Here is a 24,771-nt window from a genome sequence, read left to right as displayed (position 1 = left end):
GGGCGTAGGAACGGACAGAAGTTCAGAGCATTCTCTTGTCCTAGGGGTGGGAAACAGCTCCCAAATACGGAAGAATCAGCAATGTTCAACGGCATGGGGATGCAGAAGGGAATGGAAACCACTGCTTTAAAGACACGTAACGTGAATCCACAGGACATGTGGCCTGTAACTGAGGAAGTGACATGATGATCTCTCCATTGGCAAAAGACTCTGGAATAATCCGCATTCGGATCTCTGAGAGGGAACTGCCATTGGGGAGGTTACCATGAGAAAAATATTGAATAATTAACGAAAGGATAACGTTCTGCGAGTCGGGGCGTGGAATGTCAGAAACTTGAACATGGTAGGGAAAATAGAAAATCTGAAAAGGGAAATGCAAAGGCTCAATGTAGATACAGTAGGAGTCAGTGAAGTGGAAAGAAGACAAAAATTTCTGATCAGATGAGGATATTGAAAGGGTAATGCAGTATGTAAAGGGGGATGAAAATTTAATAGTCATGGGAGACTGGAATACAATTGTAGGGGAAGGATTAGCAGAAAAGGTTGAAATTTAACCCAGCAGGGGATGACACAATTAACAAGTTAACCCATTGTGCAGACTATATAAAATGATTGAGAATGTAGCAAAATTTAGTTAACAACATTTACTTTATAAAGAAAAGACAGATACAAATTATAGTTATTGATTGAATACTGTGAACTATAACAGTTGGCTTAAGAGAACAATGGACAAGGATTATGGGTGGCAGAAGTGAGTCAAGTCCTCTGGCCCTAAAAATGTGGATAACGCTGTCTGAATTGATCTGACACTGAGCAGACTTTGTTGATAATGTACAGAAGTGTCTCAACATAGGTGCAGCTGACAGCAAGTGGCGAATGAGATCTGTACGCTCTGACAAGGCCGGAGCAGCAGTACGTTACCCTGTTTGCTTCATGTGGCGATGTAAATTGCAGCTGGCAAGATGTGCGCAGCAGTGGCGAGAAGTGAGGCAGCACCTGTGAATCGATCGCGGCCACGAAAGAAATGGAAAAATCTCACGGTCTAGGGATCAGGCAGACGGATCAAAAGTTGCTCTCTACCAGAGCCCTGAAATCACAGTAGCTTTCAATGTGTGACACACCCATTCGCTGGTCGTACCAAAGACCAGTTTAGCTCACTTACACGACGGAGCACACAAGGATACCAAATGTTGAGACTGGCAAACCAAAAACGAATAAGTCTGCACTCGGCAAACGAGTAGTTCGAGACATTTGAAGTCACACTGTCAGTAGAGTAAGAACTTTACCACAGGCTCCCCAGTCTAACTACTTGCAAATGAAGTCACACTTAGGACAGGTCGCAAGTACCAACCACACATGCCAGAGCTTCGACCAGAATATGCTCCCAGACCGATGTACAGAACCCGAGAGCCTCATACCTCTCTACATAAAAAAGTTTCCGTATTGCCACAAAGTACACGAACGACACCGCCTTTCACACCATCTTGAACCAATCACAGGGCTGTAGAGGCGCTCCTACACGAGAGCACAAACTCATGTCGAACCAGTGCAAGAGGTAAGAAACCTGCATCTCTGGAAGAAAAGAAACCGCCAATTACTGGCTTTTTTAAGTTTTCACGGAGATGGAAGATGTTTTTCTCTGAAGTCGCGTCGCTTCCCACGTCAAGTGAACAGATACAATCTTAAAGATCTTAATCTAAATCGCCTGTGCGTTGGAGTTAGTCCTGGCTATGAGGTGTAATAAAGATTCTATCTCTAAACGTTTCTCAGACGCTGGAGTTTCTTATGCAACCGAGGTGGCCGATGGAAGTAGGTTACAGACCTATTTTCAATATCAGCGAACACATCTGCACACAATGCCCACTTTACGACTCCACTGTGTAGATGCATACCTTCGGTCGGTCACCCCCAGCCCAGCGTTCTGCTGGCGCCATGGCAGGTAGCTCAGCATTGTTGTGCTGGAGACTTGTCTCGACTATGGGCTGCTCTGTCTGCCCTGTATGGCTGTGGGCCTGTCCAGCAAGATTTACTGAGGGATGGGCTCGCTGCTAATTTCTTTCAACTTCCAACATGCTGTTTCTGCGAGCTAAGAATCATAAAAATACCTCATGCTTTTGGCACCCTACCAGGCTCCATCAACATCTGCTCAAACCGTTAACTTTCTAGAGTCTCGCTCAAGTTGCATATGGTTGTAACAAAATCTTTAATAATATTCTGTATACGAAGAATAGGTGTGAGAGTAACTTGTCCTCTCTCAAGATTACAGGAGAATATGGGCTTGGAACAACGAATGAGAGAGGAGAAAGACTAATTGAGTTCTTTAACAAGTTTCAGCTAGTAATAGCGAGTACTCTGTTCAAGAATCACAAGAGTATTAGGTATACTTGGAAATGGCCAGATGATACGGGAAGATTTCAGTTAGGTTACATCACGGTCAGAGAGAGACTCCGAAATCAGATAGTGGATTGTAAGATGTACCCAGGAGATGATATAGACTAAGATCACAATATAGTAGTAATGAAGAGTAGGTTGAAGTTTAAGAAATTAGTCAGGAAGGATCAACATGCAAAGAAGTGGGACACAGAAGTACTATGTAATGACGAGATACGGTTGAAGTTCTCTAAGGCTATAGATACAGCAATAAGGAATAGCTCGGTAGGCAGTACAGTTGAAGAGGAATGGACATCTCTAAAAAGGGCAATCACAGAAGTTAGGAAGGAAAACATAGGTACAAAGAAGGTAACTGCGAAGAAACATTGGTAACAGAAGATATACTTCAATTGATCGTTGGAAGGAGGAAGTACAAAAATGTTCTGGGAAACTCAGGAATGCAGAAATACAGGTCGCTGAGGAATGAAATAAATAGGACGTGCAGGGAAGCTAAGTCGAAATGGCTGCAGGAAAAATGTGAAGACATCGAAAAAGAAATGATTGTCGGAAGGACAGACTCAGCATACCGGAAAGTCAAAACAACCTTTGGTGACATTAAAATGTAGGGTGATAACATTAAGAGTGCAACGGGAATACCACTGTTAAATGCAGAAGAGAGAGTGGATAGATGGAAAGAATACATTGAAAGCCTCTATGAGGGTGAAGATTTGTCTGATATGATAAAGAAGAAACAGGAGTCGATTTAGAAGAGACAGAAGATCCAGTATTAGAATCAGAATGTAAAAGAGCTTTGGAGGACTTAAGATCAAACAGAATTTCCAAAATCGTTGGGGGAAGTGGCAACAAAACGACTATTCACGTTAGTGTGTATATGACTCTGGCGACATACCATCTGACTTTTGGAAAAGCATCATCCCCACAATTCCGAAGACGGCAAGAGCTGACAAGTGCAAGAATTATCCCAGAATCAGCTTAAAAGCTCAACCATCCAAGTTTCTTACGAGAATAATGTACAGAAGAATGGAAAAGAAAATTGAGGATGAACTAGGTGACGATCAGTTTGTCTTTAGGAAAGGTAAAGGTACTAGAGAGGCAATTCTGACGTTGTGGTTAAAAATGGAAGCAAGATTAAAGAAAAATCAAGACATGTTCATAGGATTTTTCGACCTGGAAAAAGCGTTCGACAGTGTAAAATGGTGCAAGATGTTCGAAATTCTGAAAAGAGTAGGGGGAAGCTATAGGGACAGACGGGTCATATACGTACAACAGCCAAGAGGGTATAATAAGAGTGAATGACCAAGAACGAAGGGCTCGTATTAAAAAGTGAGTAAGACAAGGAAGTAGCCTTTCGCCCCTACTGTCTCCAATCTGTACATCGAGGAAGCAATGATGGAAATAAAAGAAAGGTTCGGTAGTGGAATTAAAACTCAAGGTGAAAAGACATCAATGACACGATTCGCTGATGACATCGCTATCTTGAGTGAAAGTGAAGAAGAATTACAAGATCTGCTGAACGGATGGATTGAGAGCAAGTCGAAGAAAGACGAAGGGAATGAGAAGTAGCAGAAATGAGAACAGCGAGAAACTTAACTTCAGGCTTGGTGGTCACGAAGCAGATAAAGTTAAGGGATTCTGCTACCTAGGCAGTAAAACAACCAATGACGGACAGGCAAGGAGGACAGCAAAAGCAATGGCAAAAAGAACATTCCTGGCCAAGAGAATTCAACTAATATAAAAAAATCCGCGTTAATTTGAGGAAGAAATTTCTGAGAATGTACGTCTGGACAGAATACGTCCTTATGTAGCTGTAACTTACTCCCAGTGTGTTTCAGAGCACCCAGATGGACTGTTTATGATCTTGTAGAATCATATCCCTCACTTTCTGAACGTTTTCTGGTGTGTAGCCAGTTGACGGACGACCAGAACGGTCGTTATCATCAGTCGATGTTCGCCCGCTTTTGAAACGCTTATATTGGTTGTAAGCCTGGTCTTATCTAAAGCGTTATTTACAAACTCTTGCTCGATCATTTCGTGCGATCTACATCGGTGTTCACCAGTTTGAAACAAACTTTACACGTGCTTCACGCTCTTTTTCAGGTTAGCTATCGCAACACCGAAACCACTAGGAACTGTGACAATGGAAGTATACTTACTAGGAACTAGCACTTTAATGTTATAACTTTTTCAGTTGTAGAGGCTGCTGTAGTTTATCAGTAACAAATAACTGAATTTAACATGTTTAACAGTGTTTCATAAATTCAGCTACGCGTTTCAAGAGATCATAAACGTACTGTCGCGCTCATTAAATTTTATGGAACTCGAGGATCCATAGTCCAATGAGTCATTACATTTTAATTTACTCTATTTTATTTTATGTTACGGAAGAACACCACAATCTGAGTCTCAGCAACCTAATGATGAATGCACTGTCTCTTGAAATGCGTAGCTAAATTGTATCAAATGCTAATTATAAAAACTGTTCCATTCTTTTTTGTCGTTGTGGTAAAGCAACCTTATTATTGCTCTATTTAAAAAAACAATCGTAGGTGCACAATGTTCTTTATTAACCCAAGGAAGACGCTCTTCGTCCAGATAGAGGATCGTCATGTTTCACGATGATGCCCTATCTGGACGAAACCTGTTGCTCTTGAGTTAATCAAAAACACTCTGGAACCACAACTGGTTTTTAAATAGTAGCAAATAATTATTACTAACGACCAACTAAACCAGTTACCTCGACGCCACTTGGCACGCTGATTCAAACCAGTATATGGGGGGCCTCCTGGAGGTACTTCAGCGCACTAATAACCGTTTCCATGCGAAATTCAAATGTTTTGAACTTTTGGATACCACCTCTCACTGTCCTGCGATTAAACAATGTCGACCACACACGCTGAGTTGCAAACTATACGCTACTTGATTACAGCAGTGGTCCATTGCGAACCAGCCTTAAGCTGATTTTCTACATGCTATTGATGTAACGCCAGTCAGATGAAGTCACCAAACTTGCACGAGGAAACACCCAGGTTACTGTGGGGTCACAGGAATGACGTCACTTTTAGCCATGCCACTAAAAGTAGAAGTCGCTTTAATTTTGTGACGCCACCTTATTCCCGCACCACAGATTAGCTAGAGAGCCATTACAGTTATTTCAATGTCATCTTGTGGCTGAATTTCGAAGTACCGTCGTTGTATTCTTCCCTTGGTGTTCGTTAAACACGTGCCAAGTGATTTTGATACACTTTTCTCTTCTTCAAAACATTCTGTAGACTGACGAATTCTTCTGGGGTTATTAGCCGAGTGGTGGCGTTGTCTTGTCGCAACGTTTCAATGAGTTTCGTACCCATCATCCTCTGGCGAAGATGATGGGTACGAAACTCATTGAAATGTTGCGACAAGACGACGCCACCACTCGGCTGACAATCAGAGAAGAATTCATCAGTGGAATCCGCCAAGAAAGACATCAATTGCATATTCTGTAGAATGTTTTGAACACGTGATTTGGATATCGTCGGTGAAGAGACAATACTGAGTAACTGAAAGATTATTGATTTTCCGTTTTTCAGTCAGTTCATACCCTTGACTCTCAGAGCATCTACTCTAACGCCAGAATGCCAAAAAATCTACACTCCTGGAAATTGAAATAAGAACACCGTGAATTCATTGTCCCAGGAAGGGGAAACTTTATTGACACATTCCTGGGGTCAGATACATCACATGATCACACTGACAGAACCACAGGCACATAGACACAGGCAACAGAGCATGCACAATGTCGGCACTAGTACAGTGTATATCCACCTTTCGCAACAATGCAGGCTGCTATTCTCCCATGGAGACGATCGTAGAGATGCTGGATGTAGTCCTGTGGAAGACTGTGGAGACGGTTGCGAATGGTCCTCGCCGATACCCCAGGAGCAACAGTGTCCCTAATTTGCTGGGAAGTGGCGGTGCGGTCCCCTACGGCACTGCGTAGGATCCTACGGTCTTGACATGCATCCGTGCGTCGCTGCGGTCCGGTCCCAGGTCGACGGGCACGTGCACCTTCCGCCGACCACTGGCGACAACATCGATGTACTGTGGAGACCTCACGCCCCACGTGTTGAGCAATTCGGCGGTACGTCCACCCGGGCTCCCGCATGCCCACTATACGCCCTCGCTCAAAGTCCGTCAACTGCACATACGGTTCACGTCCACGCTGTCGCGGCATGCTACCAGTGTTAAAGACTGCGACGGAGCTCCGTATGCCACGGCAAACTGGCTGACACTGACGGCGGCGGTGCACAAATGCTGCGCAGCTAGCGCCATTCGACGGCCAACACCGCGGTTCCTGGTGTGTCCGCTGTGCCGTGCGTGTGATCATTGCTTGTACAGCCCTCTCGCAGTGTCCGGAGCAAGTATGGTGGGTCTGACACACCGGTGTCAATGTGTTCTTTTTTCCATTTCCAGGAGTGTAGATGGAAATACCGCGTAAGGGCAAAAGAATGAAATACTGCGTAACTGGATTGTTTTGGATGTAGTAAGCAATGCCGCGTAAATTCAAAAGCGCACGCAGCCACAGCACATTGTTATTGCTTACTTCTAGTGTCCTTGGTTCTACCTCCTGTTCATGAAAATGGATAGCGTTTTACAAGATGGACATCCTTACTGGGGGAGAAATTGTTTCTCAGCTGAACTTAGCGTATGAAAGCGGAGTATCCTTCTTGACAGTGATTGTCAGTGATAAGAAAATTGTTTTGTTATTTACCTCACATTAACAGCACTCCGATAAAACTCTAAAATTTATTAGAACCACAGCTGCTTTATTGTGACATATACTTCACTTATTGTGCTCTTTCGTCCTTTGTGCTAAAGATGTTTTGAATAACCACTTGAGTATAGGTTCGCATGTAAATTGAAGAGGAACAACAGGGGAAAACGAACAGTAGTAACGGTGAAGTTACACACACACACACACACACACACACACACACACACAGAAGAAGAACTAATTTCGTGTATGAGGCTATCAGTCACTTTTACTGGGCCATATAATGACACAGGTAACTTTATTGCGACTATTAGTGTTATTAGTAATTTTGTAATCGTTGTTATTGTAAGGAATTGAATTTGGTCTTCTTAAGTTAATTTTTCAAATGTTTCTTGTCTAGAAACTTCGCTGACTCTATCTAAGAACGCCCAAAATGATACAGCAGTCACAGTTGCCACCGGAGAGGACAGTACTACTTTACATTTATTGCAACACGAAGGTGCTGATTTTTACCAGACAATTCAGATAACTTATCGGAAATTGACGGAAGCATGGCTATTGTAAGTGGAGGCCAAGAATTTTGCTGTTACTTAAGTGGTGACGGGAAAAGGAAATCTACAGCCTGCCCTGAAGATTGGGAGTAAAACGCCAAGAAAACTACGAGAATGCTGGAACAAGCGTATATTGGAAATAAAAGAAGTCGAATTGTTAAAATTACTCATAATAGCCCAAGAGAGGCACGAAAACTAGATCTGATGTGTACTTCAAAGGCGGTCAGAAATGCGTTCAAAGGAAGTGTCATCAAATTTCTGCTGGTGACACGCAAGCAGTTTTGCACACTTTCTGGGAAACGATGTCATGGTATCAGAGGAAGGTTTACTTTACAAGTCTTGTGAACATAATTCCGACCAAACGCCCGGGGAAGATCACTGGTGAATCCAGGAGAAAAGGCAAACTGGTTTATCACCTGAGAAATGATACGAGAAAACAACAAGAAAAAAAATTTTCTCAATACTCTTGGCATTAAAGGAAAAACAGTGAGATATTGGCTGTATACTTCTACACATGGGATGAGCGCTGACCCAAAATCTTCACGTGTCCAAATAAAAATAAATAAAAAGAAAATAAAAAACGAAGAAGAAAGATAAGAAAAACTTCGGAAAAGAATTTCTGGGATGTCTTCAGAAACTGCCATCATATTATTGCAGAACGTCCTCCTCCAAGCTGTATCTTGACCTTATGTACACAAAAAATAACAGCGTTATGGACACTACACCAAAAATTGCACTAAGGAAGAGGTTTCACCATTAAGTCGGGCCACCTTTAACTTTATTTTCGAAGAGGGTAACCTTAGCTTATTATCGCCCAAGAAAGACCAGTGAGACTTGGGTTTCAATTTTACGGGCTCGGGAACTTGAGTGGAGACATGTGGAAGCAGCACATACGACGCAAAGAGCACGAAAGGCTGAAGAAAGATCCAGAAAAGAAAAATGTCCAACGCAAGCTCTGTACAGTCTGCACAATGGATTTACAGGCCGTGAAAGTAGAACCACTTTTACAGGCAAGCGCAGTTTGGCCATTACGATGTATAATTTAGAAAGTCGTGGTGCAGTGTGTTATTGCTTCGAGGAAATGCAAGGTGAATTTGTTGAATCAAGTTTTGCCTCTTGTATCGTGAATACACTATCCAAAACGATTAAGGAAAATTCCGTCCCGATCATTTATATTCTGACAGCTGCACGTATCAGAACAGAAAAGTAGTATCATCAAATGCTCTTCTAAGATTATCAGTTGATTAAGGAGTACTGATTACGCAAAAGTTTTTGGTGAAAGGTCAATCTCAGATGGAGTGTTCCTCAGTTCACAGTTCCATCCAGTGCAAGTTCAAAGGACGTGAAGTTACACTTCCTAGACAATATGGCTTGATATCTAAAGAGACGAGAAGAAAGTCGTGATCTTACAAAGTCTACTACTTACATTATTCCTTCCTCACTAACTATGCAGAGAAACGTCTGTGGCTGTATGACTCACTTAGGCCTGGAAGAATCGCAAAGAATGAGCCAACAACGACACAGTGCCGTCCAAACAGTATTATTTACTACAAGTGCACTTTCAACGACGTGTGGCAAGAAATACCAAGATCTGAGAGAAAAATTTCTAAAAAACTTTACTTCCCGAAACTATAAAAAGAAAGACTGAAAGTCGGGAAAGCCAAAAGGGATCATTTACAACAGCATAAAGCCGTTGTTCAAATGGCTCTGAGCACTATGGGACTCAACTGCTGAGGTCATTAGTCCCCTAGAACTTAGAACTAGTTAAACCTAACTAACCTAAGGACATCACAAACATCCACGCCCGAGGCAGGATTCGAACCTGCGACCGTAGCGGTCTTGCAGTTCCAGACTGCAGCGCCTTTAACCGCACGGCCACTTCGGCCGGCAAAGCCGTTGTTCCTAAGGATTGTCATTGCTATTATGACAACATTCCTTACGAAGGATCATCTTGGACATTACTTTTTCAGCAGTGACAAGGCGGTGTAGTTCTATGTTCGGCAGTTTTTCAGTTGTCTGTTGAAGAAATTTGCAGATATTGTCAGACCTATGTGAACCGTGTGTATATTTGAAGTTTTCCCATTAAGTCTTTCACTAAAGTCTTTCCAAAACGAAGTTATTACTGTTTTCTTCTCACCAAAAAAACAAAATAAACGTGGTAAGCCGTACGGGAGACTGACAATCCAGTACCGAGTAAATAACATTCCTCTTCCATAAATACCGAGACAATTCCACGTATCTTGCGTAATTAAGATATCTAAAGAGTACATTTTCTTTGTTCCACTTTTTGTTACAATACGAAATACCATTGGAGTGCAACAATGCAATTTTCGTGACTCTGTGAAACGTAACAGATATTCTAGACAGTTTTCACGTCTTTGCCGTAAAATTGGTGTTTTGCTACTTACGCGATATTGTTTCTTCACCGACGATATCTTGCTCTATTGGAATTTGTCGCGCAACAGAACAGATACACAACGGTCGCACGTGCAGCACTTACACTGCCTCCACACAACTGACCAATCGAATGCACATCTGTTGTTTACACCGACTACCTCCCTCCGTACTTACTGCTCTGACATCGCCTATACACCAGGAATAAGATCAGTCTTGGAAATTGTTGGACTAATGGTAAATACTAAAGAGATGAAAGGTAATCGCCAGATGTCATATATCGAAGTGTCGCTTTTAATTTCACTGGAGCCAGTTCCGATACTTATCGGAATTACTAAAACCGCACACTGCTCTAGAAGTACTCGCAGTATCCTTTTGTCATTCTAAAGTGGTTCACAAATGGACCTGTGTTTACGAGTGCTTCCTTTGTAAACGTGGTTGATACTTCGGTGTTATTTCTACGCAAAATCCAAGTCCAAAATTTTCGACTTCTGTCCTTATTACTGGATTTTTCTAATGCTATAACCTGAACAGCAACTGTAATGACCGTCCGAGTAATCTCAGACTCCGTATTGAAAACGGTGCTCTAGAATTTTGACATTAGAGTGTGGAAAAAGCAGCAGACGGTGCCACTGTCGTACCAGTCGTCATGTCAATTTCTGTGGAGTCACTTCACACTGAGATGACTTAAGTCATGGGATACCTCTCCTAATATAGTGCCGAATCTCGTTTCGCCCGGCGTACTGCAGCATCTCGACGTGGAATGAACTCAACACGTCGTTGGAAGTCCCCTGCAGAAGTATTCAGCTACGCTGACTGTATAGCCGTCCATAATTGCGAAAGTATTGCCAGTGGAGGATTTTGTGCACTGTTCTATGGGATTCATGTCGGGCGATCTCGGTAGCCAAATCATTCGATTGAATTGTCGAGATTGTTCTTCAAACCAGTCGAAAACTGTTCTGGACCGGTGTTTGGAACATAATGACCAAGAATGGGTGCAGATGTTCTCCAGATAGCAGAACATAACCATTTCCAGTCAATGATCGGCTCAGTTAGACCAGTGTAAACACACCCCACATCATTATGGAGCCACGGCCCGTTTGCACAGTACCTTGTTGACAGCTTGGGTCGGTGGCTCCGTGGGTTCAGACCACACTCGCAACCCATCATCAGCTCTTACTAGCTGAAATCACGAGACAAGGCCACAGTTTTACAGTCGTCTAGGATCCAACTGATATGGTCATGAGCCCAGGAGAAGCGCTGCAGTTGATGTCGCGCTGTTAGCAAAAGCACTCCCATCGGTCGTCTGCTGCCACAGCCCATTAACGCCAAATTTCACCGCACTGTCCTAACGGATACGATCGTAGTTCGTCCCGAATTGATATCTGCTTATTTGTAAGCACAAGAGGTGTACAAATTCCGTTTTTAACCTGCCCATGCTTGCATGTTAGCCAGGCAGGAAAGATGCCGCACGTTAGCAACAGAGCGGGCAGGTTGCTTTACTCCCATCCAAGCCAAGCTGTGACCAAATCAAGTCTTGCTTGCCTGTTCGGCTTCCCGCTGTCCTACGCTATGAAGCAGTTTATTGTGTACCCTTCCATTGTAGTGTTATGAGTAAGGTTCGGAAGTTGACAAAAATACTCGAGTGTAACAATACGAAGCTGAATGAAATACGTGTTCATTCTGGGTCATTGCAACCCAGGAAATGGTGGATTCTATTTCTCATTTCGAGTTTATTTATTAATTTCGATATGAACGGTTTTCTCTGCAACTTCATCCTCATATGACTAGTACTGGCTATTATCAGTTCGAACCGTCGACAGTTCATCTCTAATGCATGTTTTCTGTAGCAATGAGAACAATTTCCAAAAGTCGAGATCCTTTGCAGCTAAGAAACTGAAGATGTCTGTTATAGTACAACGCCAACTGGAGTGTGGATGTGGAATCTAGTTTTTGTAACTTTAGTGTGTTGCAGCCGAATGTGACCCAAGTTATACCGATTTTAATTACTTTTTCCAGGATGTCTATTGTGGGTTCACTGAATTCGTTGTAAGAGACCCAAATAGTTCTTTCTAAATCATCCAGATGCACGTAGTACTTTCGTCTTATTGTGTTACTCTAAAAAGTACATATATGAAAGAAGTAGTTTTTCTTTCACACTAAGCTTTCTTTTCACTACGTTGCATACTACCAGAATGTGATTTTTGACTTCGCCTGAGACTTTTTTTCCAAATTTGAATCAATTTTTGCCCTAAACGTACTGCTAAATGCCCTCAAGGGCTTAGCACATATTTCCACACACTAGTCAGCCACCGAGTCTTTGTCCTCTTTAAAAAAGGTTGAGGAGTGAGGAAATTGCTAGTCAACTTCACAGACATGTTGTGACATACTCGAGGTTGGTGAATTAAAGTTTAGTGAAGTTTTACAAAACTTTTATTGTGAGACACCTATAAATTTATATGAAGCTGCCTTACAAATGTACGGCATATTTTCCGCTGCTGGACTTGTGCTCTGTTTCGTGAGAGGTATATATTCCTCAATTGGTGATTTCTCTAGAATCTCCTATAAGTTTAGTTAGTTCATTCTGCCGCTTCCACCGTCGTGATAAATGAGCCGCAATGAAACTACCAACGCAAACATATACCTGGCTATTCTGTAGTCACGTTGGATTGACAGCACAAGCTGTTATAAGGTGCAAAAGCTGAACGGGTAGCATGAAGCTTGCCAGGCTAGGGGAAACCCAAGCCGGCCTGCTTTACCATCTGCGTCAGTCAGTACACGTGTCCGCCTGCTTAGCTGAAATATGCCGGCACAGTAGGTTAGCTTGTTCGGTCAGAGAGCGGGCTGGTCTCTGTAATAAAAAACTGAGTGAAGAGATCAACAACGAACTTCAACGGATGTCATGTGACGTCCGCTACGACCGGATACAAAAAAAAGGAGGGTAACGTGCTTCTCTCATGCAGCGGGCTAGGGTTCGATTCCCGGCCGGTTTGGAGAGTTTCTCCGCTCATGGACTGGGTGTTGTGTTGTCCTCATCATCATTTCATCCTCATCACCGGCTAGCGAGTCGCACAATGTGGCGTCGACTGAAATAAGACTCGCACTCGGCGGTCGAACTTCCCCGGATGGAGCCTCTCGATCAGCAATGCCGTACGATCATTTCGTTTTTGTCAGTACACATGTACTTTTGTGTCTGCGTTGTGGCAGGTTGAGTTGCTTTACTGGTTGCGGTGGAGATAGGGCAGGCAGGCTGGAAGGAGAATTTGTACACCTTTGGTTAGCACTGACAACTCTGCGCAAACGCCTTTGCTCTCGCTAGTTAACCGAAGGCCGTCGGCCGCTGCGTTGTCCGTGGTGAGAGGTAATACATGAAATTTGGTATTCTCGGCACTAAAGAGTACTGAACTGCCCTCTAACGATTTCCGACATGGAATGTCCCATGCGTCTAGCACCAACTACCATTCCACATTCGAAGTCTGTAATTCTCGTCGGAAACCTTTTCACATAAATTATCTGAGTACAGATGATAGCTCCGCTTTTATAGCTTATGTACAGCACGCTACTGCCATCTGTATACGTGCATATCTTTGTCCCATGTCTTTTGACACCTTAGTGTAATTCCACGTGGAAACCCAGCTTTAATGACTATTGTGGAGCTAAGTGATAAACAGAGCTCGCCACGAGAGGTCGCTTTACAGACGGAGCCTCCATCGGCGGCAGCAGCAGCGGCAGCAGCAGCCGCGCCTCTGAACGCGGCGGCTTCAGCTTCCCGCGTAAATCATGAGCGGACGGCAGGCCACGCCTCGCACCTTACACCCCCGCCTCCCTAGCCGCCCACGTGCCCTCTCTCCCCCTCCCGCTACATCACGCTCCTCGCCCATCCCAGAGCCAGCACCAGTCGGTTATAAATTGCCCGGGTCCGCTGGCGAAGTTATACCCGCCATGCAGAGACGGCGGCGAAGCCAGTTTCGTTAACAAAGTTGTCTGCGTGCGCGCCGTCTGACGCAATGGCACCGAACCAATTTGGCATTATTTATAGCCGTCGGGGATGTATTAGCTATATAGAACTTGTCTTCCCGCCTCGCGTCCGCCCCCGCCGCCTATTCGAATATTACGGGCAGATATAAGTCGGAGGAAAGAGGAGGCGGGAGGCACGTGCGCTTCGCGGAAGGGAGCCACTGAATTTTCAGCTCAGGTGCACTCCATTGGACGGGCGGGATTTATGGTGGGAGCCGCGGTGGCGAGGGAAGGCCTTAATGGGGAACCGCTGTGAACACTAATGAAACAGGAAGCCCTTTTTAAGCAGTTGCTTTACATTCAGCTACAATACTGGGCTCACTTACTTTGTGCTTCTTTTCAGGCGTGAACTTATCAAGTGAATCAGAATTAGAAGGCTGACATCAGCAGTAAGGCTATCAGTCTTTTCTTCCAGTGCATTACCAGTACGGACCAGGAACAACACTATCACAAACTTAATGCGTAAGAGACACCAATGTAACTTCCTGGAAAATTAAAATTATGTGCCGGACTGGGACTCTAACCGGGGACCGTGACCTTTCGCGGGTAAGTGCTCTACCGACTGAGCTATCCAAACATGACTCATGACCCGCCATCACAGCTGTTCTTCCATCAGTACCTCACCCCCTTCCTGCCAGGTTGTTACATACCAGTGCACAGTCCGCTGCTGAGTGAAAATTCATTCTGGATTTAATTATATCGAACGAGATGTGAACTCGGTTGTAATCCCATCAATATAAATAAGAATCTGCAGAATACACATGTCAAAATTTCAGTCCTTACTTCTGTTCTAAACAGAAATATTTCTTGTGTTCATAATACTTCTTAGAATATTCGTAAATAGTTCAGCAATAAAACGTCTAAGTACAGAATGTTCCGTTGTAATGCAGAATATTTTTTCTTATGACGTGTTTCTTCAATACATAGATGACTGTCCAAACAATTGTAACAAAATTTTATAATAGGTGATGAAGACATAAAGATAAAAACGATGTGTAAATTCTCAGTATCATGAGCACTAAACTTCTGCAGTAATTTCTTCCATCTGTAGAGGTTAAAAATCCTCATTCATCTTACCCTTTCATCGATGATTAGTTTGTCCGAATTGTTCTCGCTTATTAAACAATAGCTTCATCGTGAGTTCAGTTTGTAAAATTTACATTAAAATGTAGATTAACGTTAATCTAAATAAATTATTTAGCATTTTTTGTAATATAGACCTACTGATGACACAATGGATAAATAGTGGTATTCAGGTAAGCTTTCTTTTTTTCTTACTTTATTTACTATTTATTTTTCACTTGCTTTCCAGTGAACACGTAACAAATGTTGGGAGGAAACATACAGCCGGTACGAGGTAATCAACGAATGAAACACAGCAAAATTGATCTACACTATTAGAGTTGATTCTCTACTTACACTCTCTGGAGTTTTGTTGACGAGTTCTAGAGTTCTGACAGCACCTAAAAAATAAAAAAAAGTTGTTACTTTAATTATGAAGTTGACCTTTAACATTCTGTAACTTCTATTAAGAAAACATAAAACTGAATTTAGGACTTGCAGATCCTGTAATTACAAAGCTGGCAGCAGTACTAGTAATAGCGGCTGTAATGATGGCTGCTGGGAAGAATGCGCAGAACAGCAGAGCAGCAGGGAGTCGAATGTGTACTACACAGCAGAATAGAATATGTCGCTCTACAAACATTTTCAGGAACCGAACTACATCAGTACTGGAAGTGTGACTGACACTATGAGGCTCACGTGACGTAAATATATTAAATCAAAAATGGCTCTGAGCATTATGGGACTCAACTGCTGATGTCATTAGTCCCCTAAAACTTAGAACTAGTTAAACCTAACTAACCTAAGGACATCACAAACATTCATGCCCGAGGCAGAATTCGAACCTGCGACCGTAGCGGTCTTGGGGTTCCAGACTGCAGCGCCTTTAACGGCGCGGCCACTCGGCCGGCTATATTGAATCCTCTCATCTCATTTGTACATTGGTGCTTCCAAAATAATATCTCATTTTCTCTATTTGTGCATACATGGTCTCAGTCGCCACGATATCAATAGCTTATTGAAACTGGTACTGTGCGTGGAACTACTGAAATGTGTGTTTTCTTAGTGATGCAAGTTTCGTTTCATTCAGTTAAAGAAATCATCAATGACAAAGTGTTATCGTCGGTTTTTTAGAATGGGACTGCATTTCACTAGAATTTTCTCTTTGGAACCGGCTCATTAGTGCCTACATAAAAAAAAACTGGGCACCATAAAGTACGAATAATGAAACACATGCCGGCCGGGGTAGCCGAGCGGTTCTAGGCGCTGCAGTCAGGAACCGCGCGACTGCTACGTTCGCAGATTCGAATCCTGCCTTGGGCATCGATGTGTGTGATGTCCTTAGGTTAGTTAGGTTTAAGTAGATCTAAGTTCTAGGGGACTGATGACCTCAGATGTTAAGTCCCATAGTACTCAGAGCCATTTGAACCATTTTTTTTGAAACACAGCAACTCTGAACATTAAGTCTACTGGTACGTTAATGTTTTCGGGCGACCAATACACAGGCGACGGGCTATTGAGGGACGGAAGCAGTTCCCCTCCTCCACGCTGGCAAATATTCTTCTAAGCTTCCTATTGCAATAGTACAAGTAACAGTACTAACAACAGTATAAAAACACCGTACCTAATATTTAACAGTCACGATATATCCGACACTAACAAGGAAAAATTAATTATCCATGAAAACGACAGAATAGTGACAAAATTTTTTGGGGCAGACATAACTGGACCGCAAAGCTTTATGATTGTATACCGAAACTTACTTATTTAGTTAGCGAATCATATAAAAACCGCGAATACAGGTTTTAATTACAAACAACATGATGATAAAAAGTTTTTGTTCGAATGACCGCAGATTGTTGCGGAGACATGGCTTAGCCACAGCCTGGGATATGTGTCCAGAGTGAAATTTTCACTCTGTAGCGGAGTGTGTGCTGATATGGCAGATCTAACTGTGTGCCAGACGGAGACTCGAACTTGGGACCTTTGCTTTTCGTAGACAAGCGTTTTACCGGCTTTTTTCCTTATTGAGGATGTACTTTAAAACAAATTGTTTCTGTTAGTAAGAAGGCATCAAAAACAAATTAAAGAACAGAAATTATCTCAACATGAAATTTTTTTTTTAGTCACGTTTACTTCATGTGTCGACCTTCCAACACACAGGTGAACTCGAAACATCTAATAGCAAGTAAAAGAATTGAAATCCCAACAGCTTTATTGCTTAAACAATGGTCACACGGTCAAAGGAAATCAAAATAATGATCAAAAACAACTAGACAAGTCCAGGACGCAATTCTGCATGCGTTTCCCGTCTGCGGACAATGTTCATTAATACCAAGTCGATAACGATCACGCCTCGTGTCATCAAGACCCACTGTGGGGGTAATCTTCTGCCTGGTATATCCCAGCTGCGAGCGGAGTTTATGAACCACTGCACAAATAATTTGCGAAGATTTGTTAGTAGCGGGGAGTGTGCTCAAATGTCCTATGATTACCTGGGACATATGGCCACTACTCGAGAACCATGTTCTCATAATCGCAGAATAAGTAGTAAATGGATATGCCTTTAAAAACTGTGAGAGTGTGATTCTTGACGGTCGGAAAGTATGCATCGTTGAGGAATAGAAGGAGCCAAGGGTCAATTGTACGTGGCGGAGCAAGAAGGTAGCAGGCGAGTATCTTCTGCACCAGCATCCGTACGTCAAATGCTGTTCGAAATGTGAAATGGTATTCGTCAGTGTCCGCAAGATACCAATGTGGACAGAGGGGAAAATCCATCAGCCCAATTTCGTGCAAGCTGTGTTCAAATGGTTCAAATGGCTCTGAGCACTATGGGACTTAACATCTGAGGTCATCAGTCCCATAGGACTTCGACCTACTTAAACCTAACTAACCTAAGGACATCACACACACCCATGCCCGAGGCAGGATTCGAACCAGCGACCGTAGCGGTCGCGCGGTTCCAGACTGAAGTGCCTAGAACCGCTCGGCCACACCGGCCGGCTAATGTGCAAGCTGTGCCGTGTCGTGTATTTCCAGTTGAGCACGTGGTATCATATTGCTCATACTTGTGTAGGGAGCAAAGTCTGTTAGACTGCTTTCCATACTACAGGCCATAGCGTGGCCGGACTTTTACTCGACATCACATTGGGAAGGAGGGATCGCGGTAGCAAACGATACACTTCTCTCACTCTAAGAGCTGGGGTGGCCGGCACATCAGGGTGCACGTAACTATATTCGAGTATGAATGCCGAGATGTGAAAAGGAGAAGGAGCGATGTGCGCAATCTTAACAGGTGGCAGAGCGGATCCGGGAATCAGTTTGTCTGACCGACTGCCTGTAAGTATGTTGATGGTGCCACGTAACCTTCGTACTGGTTGTGGTATAGTTAAGGTTATAACTCGACCTGGTACGAAGATTAGCGTCGCTTATCATGTCCTACAGCTCCTGCAAGCTACCCTCTGTAGTAACTGTTTAACAAACTCGTGTGGTCCACGAAATTACAGGCCCTTGTGAGCTATTTCCGGGTATTAATAATTTCTGGTATTAATAATTCCTAATGACGCATCATTCAACTGTGGTACTGCATTTCACCTACTCTTTATGATGAAGGGAGGAAATAATCAGTCGGGGGTAAAGATTAATTGATATTTATTCAGTACCGATGGCATTTCATTAACTAGCCGTGTGTCTGTTGGAATATACATCATTACAACTGGTCTCTCTAGTTAACATGATTCACTTTCGCCACGTAATTAAGGAAAGGGAGAGGGGAGCGCAAACTTGGCTTCTATGTAATTTTATGCATGCACACAATTACACCTAAACCCATGCTTATTACAGTCCATTACTATAGGTCACGCAAAGACACTACAAGCAAACTCGGTCAGGGTGGAAGAGTATTTGCCTAAACATTTCAATTTTCGTTAAAACGTACGCTGATGAAAGGGGTAGCAAATGGGGCAATTTTGATTTAATCTTGCTTTCAGAAACACCACGTTATTGAGCTGGGGGAAGGGGGAGGGGAGAACATTTACTATCATATGGCGTCAAAATTTTGCAGTCTATATTCTATCAATGGGCATTAAAATCTGAGCTTCCCTAGATACAAGAGTTTAAACCGCGTATTTTACGTAACGCACTTCACTGTAGGCGAATCAAATAGTGATTGCGGGGGGTGGAGGCACAAGAAACATTAACTAACCACCACGTGAATACTATTCCATACACGTGGCCAAGTAGCGGTAGCCAACAGAAATGCAAAAAATACGGACACACAAGATTATTCCTTCTCTATCTTACACTCACCCACTACCGTATGGTTATTCACTCGATTACTATACATTTTCAGACCGAAACTGCAGTTTACCAATGTGACGGTTGCTCCGACCGACCACGTGGCGGCAAAGCAAGTACACCAAGAAAACACATGAAAAAATAAATAAAAATCCCCCAAAATATTGCTATAAAAGAAAGACCACATTAAAATACATTAAATGAGTGAACTTTCGTTAAACACAGAGCAATAATGTGACCGTGCGCTTAAGAGGGGTAGGACGTCAAACGGGCCGACTTGGAGCAGGAGAGGTATCACAGGACATTTTAATTTCCAGTGTCTATACTTTTGCAAATAAATTCATAAAAGTTTGTCAGCATCACCAGGAAGGATTCAGGATTCACACTCATAGCAGTGGAAGTTCGAAAACATAGCAAAATAATTTTTTTACGTGTGAATTTCATCATTTTTTCACTTACTAATGGCTGCATTTGTTGCTATAGGTACACTTTTCTTCGTAAGTTAGAGAGATTCTTCGATGAATTTTGCACGGCATACATACCATACTTACAGGTGTATGAAACTCTAGAATTTATTTAATTTATGAAAAAACGAATGATCTGTTGTATTTTAAACTTCATGTTTAGAAAAAACACAAATTTTGTAGTTAATTACCTCAATTTTTACCACAGTTTTTAATAGATCTGGAAAATTCTACAGTTTCATTTCTCTTACTTATGAAGAAATGCTGGCATTAGTAAGTGAAAAAATTATTAAATTTCACATGTAAAAAAACTTACTTCGTTATGTTTTCGAGCTTCCACTGCTATGAGTGTGAATTCTGAATCCTTTCTGGTCATGCTGACAAAGTTTTATGAATTTATTTGTAAAAGTATAGACAGTGGAAATTAAAAGGTTATGTGATGCCTGTCCTGCTCCAAGTCAGCCCGTTTGACTTCTTACCCTCCTTAAGGCCCATGGTGCCTGGCGTGACCAAGGCACAAACGCGAAGTTCTACTGAAATTTGACTAAATTATGAAAATAAGCTCCCTTATGGGGGTTTCGTGGTAATGTCACACCTGATTTCAAAATCTGGAACATATTAACGAGCAGATTTGAGACATTCTGATACCTTTGTTAACATTATTAAAAACGAAAGCAGCGCCTCCACGTCGGTCCAGCGGCGCTTTAATTTGGCGGCTTGCTGTCTGTCGGTCTCGTGTCGGCGGTTGGGATGCGAGTTCGCGAAGCATCGCGTAATAAATTTCCAAAGTATTACGATGCCATGAGGTAAAGTCCTTTCCGTATTGTATTAGCACCAGCCAGATCGCTAGGTTTGCACATTCCATCCACCATGCCAAAGTCGAAGGGTATCATGGAAGACGTGTTTCACTAACCCGGCGGCAATAATCTGAGGGCATTCTGGGTCCTGGAGGTGTGCCAAATTAATCTTCCCAACATCACGGCTGCGCCATACACGTTGTTGCTGGCGGATGACTGTGGGTATGAAGGCACTATGGTCTGAGAAGGCGTCCAACACTCCCGGAGCAAGATCGTGTGAGATATGAAGTGATCAAGACGACTGGCTAAGTGACTAATAAGATTTGTATGCCGGTGCTGGTCATCTTGCACTTTCTCCCAAGTAGCGATGAGATGCATGTCTCGCACCAATATCCGTTCTCAACAAGCCAAAAAGTGTGGGACCTGATCTTTGTCGGTGGAGCACACAGTTAAAATCGCAGCCGAAGATCTATTGATCGTAGCGACCAAGAAAGAGCGGAGTGATTACGTCTGAGGAGAACTGTACATATTAATGATACGTGTGTAGGTAACGTCGTGACCTCCAGCGCTCTGGCAGAGGAGAGGTACCTCTCATCTTCGATAGGAATGCCGATACACAGTAGTATCGGAGTATTGTTGCCAGTCTGATCACCCAGTGTCATATATGACACGTAACCATAGAAGTCGGGGAGGAATGTGAAACGCACTTCATGCAATAAAGCAAATTCAATATCCCGTGCATAGATCTTTACCATTGTTCCAATCATATTGAGGTTCACTGGGCCGATACGATGAGCCTGTCGTCTAAATGCAGTTGGCAAGTTATTTATTAGGCTGGAAACGTTTATTGACTGTCAAGCCGTACCGTCACCTTTGATCACTCCCAACTCCTTGGCCAGAACCGATCCTAAAGCACCGGCGCCAACGGCGCGGGCCATGTCGGTGTATCTTGCATGGCGTCATCGTCCTCATTCCACGTCGTTGAAAGCAGTGCAAGACCATCTTTCATCATCGCACGGGATGGATGCCCATCTCATGTGTCGGTGTATGAGCACTCAGCTGTAGGTAGGTACGAAACTTCCTCTGTCTCATTCTGTGTTTCCATGCTGCAGCAGGCGACGGTTAGCTTCGCAGGAGCATACCGAGGAGGGTAGTACAGTGGTTAGGACACAGGATTCGCATTCGGGATGATGACGGTTCCTAATTTAGGTTTTCCGAAATTTCCCTAAATCGCTTAAGGCAAATGCCACGATGATTCCTTCCTAAGGGCACGGCCGCTTTCCTTCTCCAACGTTCCCTACTCCGAGCTTGTGCTCCGTCTCTACTGACCTCATTGTCTATGGGACATTCAACACTAATCTCCTCCTCCTCTTCTTCCATGGGAGCTTCGTCTAGGCGGGTGGAGTTGTCGTCCTCTGGCAGCTGGTTCTCATCCTGCCCTGAAGTTGCGCTGTATCTTGTTGCTTTCTGGTGTGTCCCCCTGTGTCAGACGAAGGCAGCGACTCACACTGTTCCAACGAAGAGGTAGCAGTTGGGACGATCAACGAGCCTATCGTTATGCGTATCGTCATCTGTCGACGGAGGTGACGCAGTCGAAGTGGAGCATGTGACACCTAGAACTGGCTTTCATCTTCCCGCCACATCGGAGGATACTGGGTTGGATCATGAGGGCGTGTTGGATGCCGTGGTGAAGCAGCAACAGTCGTCAGGGCGTCATCATAAATCACGGGTACAGTGTCGGCTGCGGCGGCGGCGCCATGTCCACAGCCGGTAGTTACGTGATCAGGCGTTGGCTGCATTCAGATCAGAGGTACTCCTCCGTCCCACATATGGAAGTCCTATGTTGTCCAAAGGATGATGACACAGCAGCCACCGATATAAAGATATGAGGGGATATGTTTTTTAAGTTCAATTCGGACCTGTCGGACTTCGCTCAAGACAGGATACGTTCGGAATTGCGTCCATGTTTCCGCGTCATGGCTATATATCGTGCCACAGTGACGACTTATTCTGCTGGGAGTTCAAATACCCTGATCGTGCTGAGTCCCAAAGCAGCATGAACAACGCCCGCACTACCCACATTGCCATCAGTGTGGTAGAAGCAGAGGCCTCGTTTTCTTTCCCAAAGGATTTTTTCACAAGTTGCATCGCTGATTTTACATAGACTATACTGCTCACAATGGATGCATATACGTCGATGATAGGGCCGCCGGGATTTTGACCTCTTCTCGTGAAAGTCGTTCGACTTAGTGTGCTCCTGATTGTGCAAATTCGTTTTGGAACGTAAATTTAAGCGTCTATTTTCTGTATTGGTACAGGAAATGGCCGAGTACTAGGTAAACAAACACGAGAGCTTACTCCGCGGCGATGACACGAACGGCACATCTGCACTGCTGCCCTGCCAAAGGCAAATTGAGTGATCCACCCAAGGACGGCTCAAGACGCGTCCTCACAGCCTTACTTCCTCCAGTACCTCGCCTCCTACTTTAGGCGGAAGTAAAACTGTGAGGAGAGGTTGTGAGTCGTGCTTGGGTAGCTCAGTCGGCAAACCACTAGTCTCCGAAATGCAAAAGTCCCGAGTCCGAGTCTCGGTCCAGCACACAGTTTTCATCTGTCGGAAAGTTCAGATCAGTGCAAACTCCACTGCTGTAAGTAGGACAATCCAAGTGCTTTTAAGGTTTTATTAAGGGGTACACTTTTCATTACATTTACCTTCCAATAAATATTATTTTTAATTTTAATACTGCTAACTATTTATTATTAATCTCATATCTTTGCGTGAGGTCTCCACAGTACATCGATGTTGTCGCCAGTGGTCGGCGGAAGGTGCACGTGCCCGTCGACCTGGGACCGGACCACAGCGACGCACGGATGCACGCCAAGACCGTAGGATCCTACGCAGTGCCGTAGGGGACCGCACCGCCACTTCCCAGCAAATTAGGGACACTGTTGCTCCTGGGGTATCGGCGAGGACCATTCGCAACCGTCTCCATGAAGCTGGGCTACGGTCCCGCACACCGTTAGGCCGTCTTCCGCTCACGCCCCAACATCGTGCAGCCCGCCTCCAGTGGTGTCGCGACAGGCGTGAATGGAGGGACGAATGGAGACGTGTCGTCTTCAGCGATGAGAGTCGCTTCTGCCTTGGTGCCAATGATGGTCGTATGCGTGTTTGGCGCCGTGCAGGTGAGCGCCACAATCAGGACTGCATACGACCGAGGCACACAGGGCCAACACCCGGCATCATGGTGTGGGGAGCGATCTCCTACACTGGCCGTACACCACTGGTGATCGTCGAGGGGACACTGAATAGTGCACGGTACATCCAAACCGTCATCGAACCCATCGTTCTACCATTCCTAGACCGGCAAGGGAACTTGCTGTTCCAACAGGACAATGCACGTCCGCATGTATCCCGTGCCACCCAGCGTGCTCTAGAAGGTGTAAGTCAACTACCCTGGCCAGCAAGATCTCCGGATCTGTCCCCCATTGAGCATGTTTGGGACTGGATGAAGCGTCGTCTCACGCGGTCTGCACGTCCAGCACGAACGCTGGTCCAACTGAGGCGCCAGGTGGAAATGGCATGGCAAGCCGTTCCACAGGACTACATCCAGCATCTCTACGATCGTCTCCATGGGAGAATAGCAGCCTGCATTGCTGCGAAAGGTGGATATACACTGTACTAGTGCCGACATTGTGCATGCTCTGTTGCCTGTGTCTATGTGCCTGTTTTTCTGTCAGTGTGATCATGTGATGTATCTGACCCCAGGAATGTGTCAATAAAGTTTCCCCTTCCTGGGACAATGAATTCACGGTGTTCTTATTTCAATTTCAAGGAGTGTATTTACACTGATGAGTTCCACAAAACTAAACAATATGTTTCATTATAGCGGGCAGGCCTGAATCAGTGTGCGGTGTTCCTTTAAGTAAAATGAAAAGAGAAAATCTGCATTAAATGCGCGGAAGTGGCAAGTACTTAAGTTTATAAGAAGCTGTTGCTGTTTAAGTTAATTATTTGTGTAAATAGTCATATTTCAGAGTGTGTATCAGGA

At 44.0% G+C, this 24,771-nt stretch overlaps 1 protein-coding gene across 1 annotated transcript in view; it reads right to left on the bottom strand.

The window, feature by feature from the left end:
- The window catches only part of LOC126457360 (schwannomin-interacting protein 1 homolog), a 1,975,729-nt gene that overhangs the window by 1,522,886 nt on the left and 428,072 nt on the right, over positions 1-24,771 (bottom strand). Inside the window, exon 3 of the mRNA XM_050093596.1 lies at positions 15,523-15,566. The gene's annotated coding sequence lies outside the window, so the exon portion shown is untranslated. The remainder of the gene's footprint in view (positions 1-15,522; positions 15,567-24,771) is intronic.

Source organism: Schistocerca serialis, chromosome 2 (genome assembly GCF_023864345.2).
Source record: "Schistocerca serialis cubense isolate TAMUIC-IGC-003099 chromosome 2, iqSchSeri2.2, whole genome shotgun sequence".
Classification (NCBI taxonomy): domain Eukaryota; kingdom Metazoa; phylum Arthropoda; class Insecta; order Orthoptera; family Acrididae; genus Schistocerca; species Schistocerca serialis.
Note: the sequence above shows the minus strand (reverse complement) of the source record. Positions and strands in the feature narration are given on the sequence as shown.